The sequence below is a fragment of the Phaseolus vulgaris genome, chromosome 4, assembly GCF_051622355.1.
Source record: "Phaseolus vulgaris cultivar YP4 chromosome 4, ASM5162235v1, whole genome shotgun sequence".
Lineage (NCBI taxonomy): Eukaryota > Viridiplantae > Streptophyta > Magnoliopsida > Fabales > Fabaceae > Phaseolus > Phaseolus vulgaris.
In genome coordinates, this window is record NC_143501.1 from 29626959 (window position 1) to 29635686 (window position 8728).

General features: G+C 34.4%; 2 pseudogenes across 2 annotated transcripts; both read right to left on the bottom strand.

The window, feature by feature from the left end:
- Positions 1-190: 190 nt before the first annotated feature.
- On the bottom strand, positions 191-1867 carry LOC137837489 (uncharacterized; annotated as a pseudogene). Its single transcript, XR_016520279.1, has 5 exons — positions 1665-1867; positions 1456-1582; positions 1098-1376; positions 917-1018; positions 191-840 (listed from the first exon to the last, which is right to left on the bottom strand). The product of XR_016520279.1 is annotated as an uncharacterized LOC137837489 (transcript).
- Positions 1868-1992: 125 nt separating this feature from the next.
- Positions 1993-8201, bottom strand: LOC137837490 (uncharacterized; annotated as a pseudogene). Its single transcript, XR_016520278.1, has 8 exons — positions 8147-8201; positions 6031-6108; positions 3635-5910; positions 3238-3550; positions 3060-3159; positions 2259-2984; positions 2112-2175; positions 1993-2002 (listed from the first exon to the last, which is right to left on the bottom strand). The product of XR_016520278.1 is annotated as an uncharacterized LOC137837490 (transcript).
- Positions 8202-8728: the final 527 nt, after the last annotated feature.

Here is an 8728-nt window from a genome sequence, read left to right on the forward strand (position 1 = left end):
GGTTGCTAAAAAGAAATCTTTTGGTGACTATTTTGGTGGCTAAATGGAGACTTCTACAGCGACAGATTTGATTTCGGTGGCTAAATAGCCACCAAATCAATTTTCGGTGGCTATTTTTATTTGTATTATTAATACCTATTTAAAATGGGATTTTGACCATTTTATAAAAATATTCAGACCTGCATATAGAGATACTCAAAATTCAATCAAACTAAATTGTAATGAACTTCAAATACATAGTTTAAGAAGAAGTAGTGCTCAAATTAAAGGTAAATCATACTACACAACTAAAACTGTTGAAAACTAGTTAAAAGAGTCAAATCTATGATATAATTCAACATATAACTAATCTTCTTCTGAATTGTTATCTCTACTCTGGTCTCCTTTATGATGTCCACTGGTAGTAGGATCTGAAGAGCCTGATGCGGGATTATTCATTTGAATGTGTTGTAGGATGAGTTGCATCTTCTCATCTTGTTTGCGCATGCGTTCACTTTGCTCTTCATGAGTTTTCATCAATAGCTCCATCTTTTCTTCAAGTGTCCGCTCCTTGACACGTTTTGTCATAAGTTCATCATTTAGCTTTTGAATAATCTAACGCATTTCTTCTATTTGATGGACTACTGGAGCTTGACTTGCAGCAGAGTGAGCACTTGTTGAACTATTAAACCTTTTGCTCAATACACCAAGACCATAGACATTCCCTTTTTTATTTCCACTTCCAACAACATCGATGTATATTTCATTGTCATCAATAGAGGCAACATGAGAGTTTTGCGAAGATGCGCTTTCAAGCATTTGCTGTTGTTGGGCTTCTTCTCGACGTTTCTTATATTTCTCCTGAAAATGAAGTCAAATTGATTATTGCGAAGAAAACATATAGTAAAAATTAAACCATAACAAATTTTAAACATACCGCAAGGTCGCGAGTCTTGTCATTGACCCATTGTCCAGTCTTCAATTTCTTTGTTCTTTCTACAACCTCCCAAGCAGTTGGTTGTCGTTCAAGCTCTTTAGTCTACATAAATTCAATAAAAAAGATATCATAGATTGTATTTAAATTAAATATAGAAAGAGAAGAAATATAATAATATTACCATTTTCTCAAAGTGAGCTGCGGTAGATATGGAACCACCACAGTAGGCTGAGGCTCCCTTCTCAACAGCCCGATTCGCCTTGGCAATAGCACTCTTGTTCTGGAATTCTGTAGAACTCCAATGCTGGTCCAAGGTTGCTCGAACAAGTTGTGGAATCCAGGTCCCCTTATCTTGACCATGCCTAACTTTACTCATAGCATTTTTAAAGATACGGGAGGCTTTTGTATCAAAAATGGATCTAATGAGTTGGTCTTGTTCCATATCCCACCTATACTCTTTCTGCATGTAAAATAAATTAGAAAAAAAACATTGTAGAAAAATAAAATATCATTTTAAATGTAATCATAACTCAAATTACCTTGAACTCTCCAAACCATCTATCTCTAAGCTCAAGACGAACCTTCTTCCAAGTGGGACTGGGTTCATCATATTTTTGCTTGATGATTCGTGAGATTACATTGGAAGGTCCATTTGCAGGTGAAAAACTATGTTTAAAATATATTGTCAAAATGATATATGAAAATTAGATCATATTTACGAATTACAATTAGATTAAAATATACTTACTCTCCTCTTTCTGCATGAAGCCAGGGTCTTTGATCAACTACATTGCCAGACTCATTGTCAGGTGTAAGAGAGTCTTGTATCGGTGAAGGTTGATTCATAGTTGGCTCTGTAGAAAAGGTAGTAGGATTTGATTCTCCTACATGATGTTCAATATCTTGTCCGTGAAGTGTAGGAAGTGGGGCAGCTCCTTCATAAATAGGATGTGTAGACTCCATAGTTGTTGGTAGAACAAACGAAGGGGGAATGTTGGTATTGGGTAAAGATATATCATCAACACGAACACCTCGACCACCACGATTAGGTGGTCTACGACCACCACCTCTACCCCTTGGTGTCATCTGCAAGTAAAAAATATTACATATATAAGATGTAATTAATACAATAATCAAAGTGGATCAATCAATTTTGAATAAACAAATAAAGTAATCATGATCAAAAGACTCAAACCTGATTGTGTTTTCTACAACCAAATATGTCAACCAAATATGTCAGTCATCTTCCCTGTTATTCACTACAATTATGGGAAACCACAATAAAATTAATGTTAAACATAATTTGGACAAGGTATACAATCAATTTTAATGCATGAATTACCGAAGAGGTATCTGTGTCACTGAAATCACTCTCAATGTTATCCTCACTTGAAATATATTCCTCCTCGTATTGTTCATCTATGTTTGTTTCATTTAGTAATTGTATATCTACTTCTTCTCCCCCCCCATCAACATCAGCAAGAGAATCATGAATGAATTCTGGATCAACATGTAGCACTACTTCAAGTTGTAGAAGCTCATCATCTTGGTATGGAGTGTCATGCTCAACCTCACTTACTGTGTTATCAATGATTCTAATACGAGCTTTTGTTTTAATTACTCCCAACCAACCTTGATGTCCCTCTGGATATTTGGTGTAATAAACTTGCTCTGCCTGTTGGGCAAATATGAATGGATCATATGCTTTATTATATCTCCGTGATTCTTTTACTTGAACGATCCCATAGTTCTTATCTACTTTGGTTCCTATATTAGGAGTATTATCAAACCATTCACACTGGAAGAGAACTACATTCATTATTGGAAAGCCAATATACTCCAATTGAATAATATTAGACAATATTCCATAAAAATCTGACTCTGATTGACCATTGGTTCCTCGTACATAAACACCATAGTTAGTGGAATTCATGCCTTCACTCCAAAGAACAGTGTGAAATTTGTATCCATTGATAACATAGATAGACCATGATTGAACTTTTCTCTTAGGACCCCATGCTAAGTTAACCAATAATGGATCTTCAATATTATTTTCTGGATTTAGAACCTAAACAAAAGATTATAAATTACACAATGTTTATCTAAAAGTAAAATTTGTATAAAAGGCAAATTTAAAACATACATATTGTTTGAACCATGTAGCAAAATAGGATGAAATGTATTGGCCAATTTGAGCTTCTGAAGCAGTAGGACTAATCTCTCTTAAATATTCAACATAAATACTGCAACAAAGAAATTGATTATTCAAACCTCATGCAACATAATTAACTTTCTTTTCAAATGAGTGAACATTGTCTTACTCAAAGTATGGTTGAACCTCTTCACAGTTTTGAAGAACATACAATTGGGCAGCATCAAAGTCTTTTTGATTTAGATAATATGTCATGCATTTTCCGATTTCTCTTCCTGGATAATTGAAAATTGAAATAGGAGGAGCACGTGAAGAACCCTCGCCTACTTCAAGATTACGAGGGATCCTAGTCCTTCTTGTTTCAACATGATCAGGATAATAAAATGAGGCAAATGTAGATGTTTCCTCCACCAAGTAAGCTTCACAAATAGAGCCTTCCACCCTCGCTTTATTTTTTACTTTTTTTTAGGGAGTGTAAGAACCTAAAAATGAATATGGATGTACATAATTTTAAATATTAAATAAATAAACAACAAATATTATAATAGTGATTAGTAATCTTATACCTCTCAAATGGATACATCCAACGATATTGGACTGGACCACCAACTTTTGCCTCGTAAGGTAGATGAATTGGAAGATGTTCCATGGAATCAAAGAAGCTTGGTGGAAATATTTGTTCCAATTTACACAATAACACAGGAATATTTTCTTCCATAACTCTTAGGTGTTCAACATTTAGTGTTGTCGAACTTAATTCTCTGAAGAAAAGACTAAGTTCAATAAGAACTTTCCAGATTGATTTTGGTAATGCGTCAAATGCAATTGGAAGCAAACGTTGCATGAACACATGACAATCATGACTTTTCATGCCATGTAACTTGCCTTGATTAAGGTCAACACATCTACCCAAATTGGAAGCATATCCATCTGGAAGCTTCAGTTCTTTAACCCATTTACAAATAAAGACTCTTTGGGATTTCGTAAATGTATATGCTGCTTTTGGTTTGATAAGTTTCCCACCACCAATGTCTTTCAACTCTAGCTCTTTTCGATTGCATATTTGTGCTACATCCAATCGAGCCTTGTTTGTGTCCTTAGTTTTTCCTTTGATATCCATCACAGTGTCAAACACATTCATAAACACATTTCTCTCTGTGTGCATAACATCAATATTGTGACGTAAAAGTTGAGTTTTCCAATATGGCAACCTCCAAAATATACTTTGTTTCTTCCAATTATGTTTAATACCATATTCAGGAATATTTGGTTGTTCTTGTAATTCAGTGCAAACTGGTAAGTGTGCAACCCTATTCCAAATGTCAAGACTAGACAAACGTGGAGGAGGGGGATCAGTCTCAACAAACTTCTTCTTGAATGCCTTTTTATTCTTCCTAAATTGATGATCTTATGGCTATGACTAAGATAAAAAGCCTTTGTTCTTTCCATGCATATAGGGCAAGAAAGTCTACCAGAAGTCATCCAACCCGATAACATGTCGTAAGCTGGAAAGTCATTAATTGTCCACATCAAAGCAGCTTTCATCATAAAATTTTGCCTTAGTGACACGTCATAAGTCAATATCCCTTCAGCCCACAAGGTGCATAAGTCATCTATAAGTGGTTGCAAGAACACATCAATCTTATGCTTTGGATTTGAAGGACCTGGAACTAAGATTGTCAAAAACATAAACTCTCTCTTCATGCACATGGAAGGCGGAAGGTTGTATGGGGTTAGGATAACTGGCCAACAAGAATATCTTTTTCCATATTGACCAAAAGGATTAAACCCATCTGCACATAAACCTAATCTGACATTTCTTGGGTCTTGACTAAAATCTGGATGCATTCTATCAAAATGCTTCCAAGCTTCTCCATCAGATGGATGAGACAAAATAGACGGGTCCCTTTGATTCTCACTATGCCATCTCATGTGAGGTGCAGTTGCCATTGAAGAGTATAACCTTCTAAGTCTAGGAATGATGGGAAAGTACCACATTTTCTTAATAGCAATTTTCTTTTCAATTCCCCTCCCAGTGACTGTCTTATATCGCTCCATTCCACAAATAAAGCAATTAGTTATACTTTTATGACAATGTTCCCTATAATACAACATGCATCCTTTTGGACAACAATCAATTTTCGTACAACTCAAACCCAATTTTTCCACTGACTTCTTAGCTTGGAAAAAATTATTAACCATTCGATGATCTTTGGGCATAGTCTCCCCCATAAGTTGGACCATTCTATTGAAACATCCTTCAGACATATTATAATCAGATTTCAAGCTTAGAGCTTCCAAAGAAGCTGACAATTCTGAGTGATTCTCGCATCCTTCCCACAAGGGTGCTTGTGCAGCAGCAAGCATGTTAAAAAAATTTCGAGTTTCAAGATCAGGATTTTCCTCCATGTACTCAGATCCAATAACACTCTCTGGTTGCATGCAATGTGCATTTGAGGGCCCCACATGATCCATTATCATTTGATGGAAACGACCTAATTCTTCTCTTTGTTCACAAGTTCCATAACATGAACTGGCAACATCCACTGGGGGGGATTGTGGCAATTCTTCACCGTGATTTGTCCACCAATAATAATTAGGCATGAATCCCTCTTGATAAAGATCCCACCCAACTTGATCAACATACTTGAAAACTTTACAACTACATTTAATACAAGGACATCTTAACATTTCACCTTGTTCTTGAAACTTTTCTTGACTAATAACATGTTGTAGGAACTCATACACTCCTTCTCTAAATTCCTCTGTCAGATGTTTGTTTTTGTCCAATCTTTTATACATCCACTTTCTACCTTCGGGGATTTCCATTAATGCAATCTGACTACAACAAATTCTTAATGTATACACTTGTTTTAGGAGAGAGAAAACAGGACACTGAATGGAGAAAGTAAAAAATGGATGCAAATATGAAAGTATTGGGTTGACAGGAAGAGAAGCATACCTTTGTTGGTTCACTTTGTGACTGATCTTCGGAGGAGGTTCTATTATTTATATAGAGCTGCTGCTATATATATTTTTCCTGTAGACAAGAGAGATGAAGAATGTCATATTGAATAAAAAGATCATTTAAATAAGTAAACTAGCTTCAGCCTAATAATAAAGGTTTAGTCACCATCATGGAAAACTAATACAAAGTGAGATATAATCAACCATTGATTAGCCATATTGCCAACAGTTTCATCCCGATATCATACAAAAGAATAAGAAAGAAGAAACTACAAACTAAGGAAATGAATGTAGAGGCAAGTTTAGAACACAGGGAAAAATCTTTCACCTTTTATTTTTTAAAGTTCAACCATTAATTTGGTTTAGAACACAGGGAAATGAATATTATAGAATAGAACATTCGAAAAAAAGATGAATGAGGCTGAAGAAACATTGTAATTAGTCATATTGATGGCCCTATAAATAAAAAGAAGTTATATGGTTGTTAGTGGGATAGGATTTAACGCTAGCGAAACAGAGAAGCATAAACATGTTGTGAGCAGAAAAGGAGCAAAGGAATAGGAATAAACCGTGCATGCACTATGCAAGTAAAAGTGGGATTTTCGTAGATCTTCACTTACTGTTCATTATGAAAGGTTTCTCTTTAGGACAAGGAAGGGTCAAGTGTGGAACGATAGGGCACTTAATTATCAAATCATCAAATAAATACTCCAACAACTTCCTCAAACCAGACATGCTGCCCCTTAATTGCTATATATTAACTCATTTCTCTAACACTATAAAGTCAATAGTATTTTATAAAAGAAATATCATAACAGGTAAAATATAAATATAAAAAGTATTGTTAATTAGATTAAAGTAAACTTATAATGATAAATACACTGAGTATAACACTTTAGTAGGAAAGACGTAACATTGATCACACAATATACTAGAAAAAATTGACATTAATGAACCATCAACTGTTTATATAATCACATTATTTCCAACTCAAAATATAATTTTTTTAATATATAATAATGTTTAACTTTCTCACTTAACGTGACTTACTAATATATAGATAAACATCATCCACATATTTCCGACATAGTGCATGACAATGAAATGTAGTCATGAGTTTTGATTAAAATAAAATTCATGAGTGGAACATATCCATGCTGCAGCCAACGTAAGCATGATCCAATAAGTATATATTATCCCTTTTGCACGTTTTAAAGACACAACAATGAGCTTAGACTGTTCAGAGATATAATAATGATATTTTAAAGTGATTAATTACTAAATGATAATTCAGTTTTTCTGTTTGATTTAAGATTTTTTCCCAAATATTGATTTCTATAGGGAAATTAAGACAAGCCATTAAATAAAATAAAAAATGACATTTTAATCCATAATATTTCCAACTTTTCTGTTACTTCAACATTTAAACTTTTATTTGTGAGACCTTAGAAAATTGGGTTTTAAGCTTGTTTTAAACAATTTTTTATAAATAATATGACTCCACTACAGAAGGCTACAAAGGAAACAAAGGGCATGATTATAGGCCACAAAAAAAGAGCACTGGAGCACTAAGTACTCTTTACAACTGTTGGAACTGGATGCTTCTGGAAATAGACACATCTAGAAGTTGATGCAGCTGGAGATTTGACACAGCTAATATTGGAGAGATAGTGGTCAACCTGTGACTGGATTAAATTGGGGCTAAACTCTAATTGCTGGGAAGGCCCAAGCTAGACAACTTTAACCTTTCTACTCCTCAATGTAATGACAGAAAAAATGAAGCCCAGAAAAGGAGCCAAACGGCCATATCACACATGTAGGGGAATAACAGAGAACTGGACAGAAACAAGCTTCAAATGCACACTAGAAAGCTTGAAAAAGGTTCAGGCTGCAGACTATTAACCTAAGGTTTCACTACCAAACTCACAAATCCCAGAAGCAACTGGCTTTCAAAAAATTTCAACAATGACTATCACTATATCACCAAATTTCAGTTTCCTCACATAACACACTAGATTGGTAGAAGGCAAGCTAATCCATTTGGGGAACAAAACTATCAAACATAGAAAAGAGTTAACAAAACTGAGAGGAGAAATATCCTCTGTTCGTACCTCTGCCTCCGCTCACCTCCGTCTCCGCTCACCTCCGCCTCCGCTCACCTCCGCCTCCGCTAACCTCCGCCTCCGCTCACCTTCGCCTCCGCTCACCTCCGCCTCCGCTAACCTCCGCCTCCGCTCACCTCCGCCTCCGACCACCTTGCAGCTTCCTCCCCACCTTTGCTTACACCATGGACCAATTTTGAGTATTTGGTGCCCTAAGCATCTGCAACTTCAAAATAACTTTGAAACTTAAAAAAAACAAATCTCCAATTTTATCTAATTATCACATTCTTTTTTACTCCTCTTCATAAATAATATTAAAAAATGTAGAATTAAAAAATAACTATTAAATAAGTATTTAAATATTCATATAATAAATGTGGATATTTTAATCAATTAATTATTTTTCATAATGATACATTTATAATTTCTAAGGCAGATAAAATTGTTATTAATAAAAGAAATTAATAATTAAAAAATTATTTACAATTTAATTTGGAAAATATATTTATTTTTAAAAATTAAAGTTATTTTAAAGAAATCATTTTATTTAAGTTTAATTATATAGTGTAATCTATTTTTTTTAAAGGATTA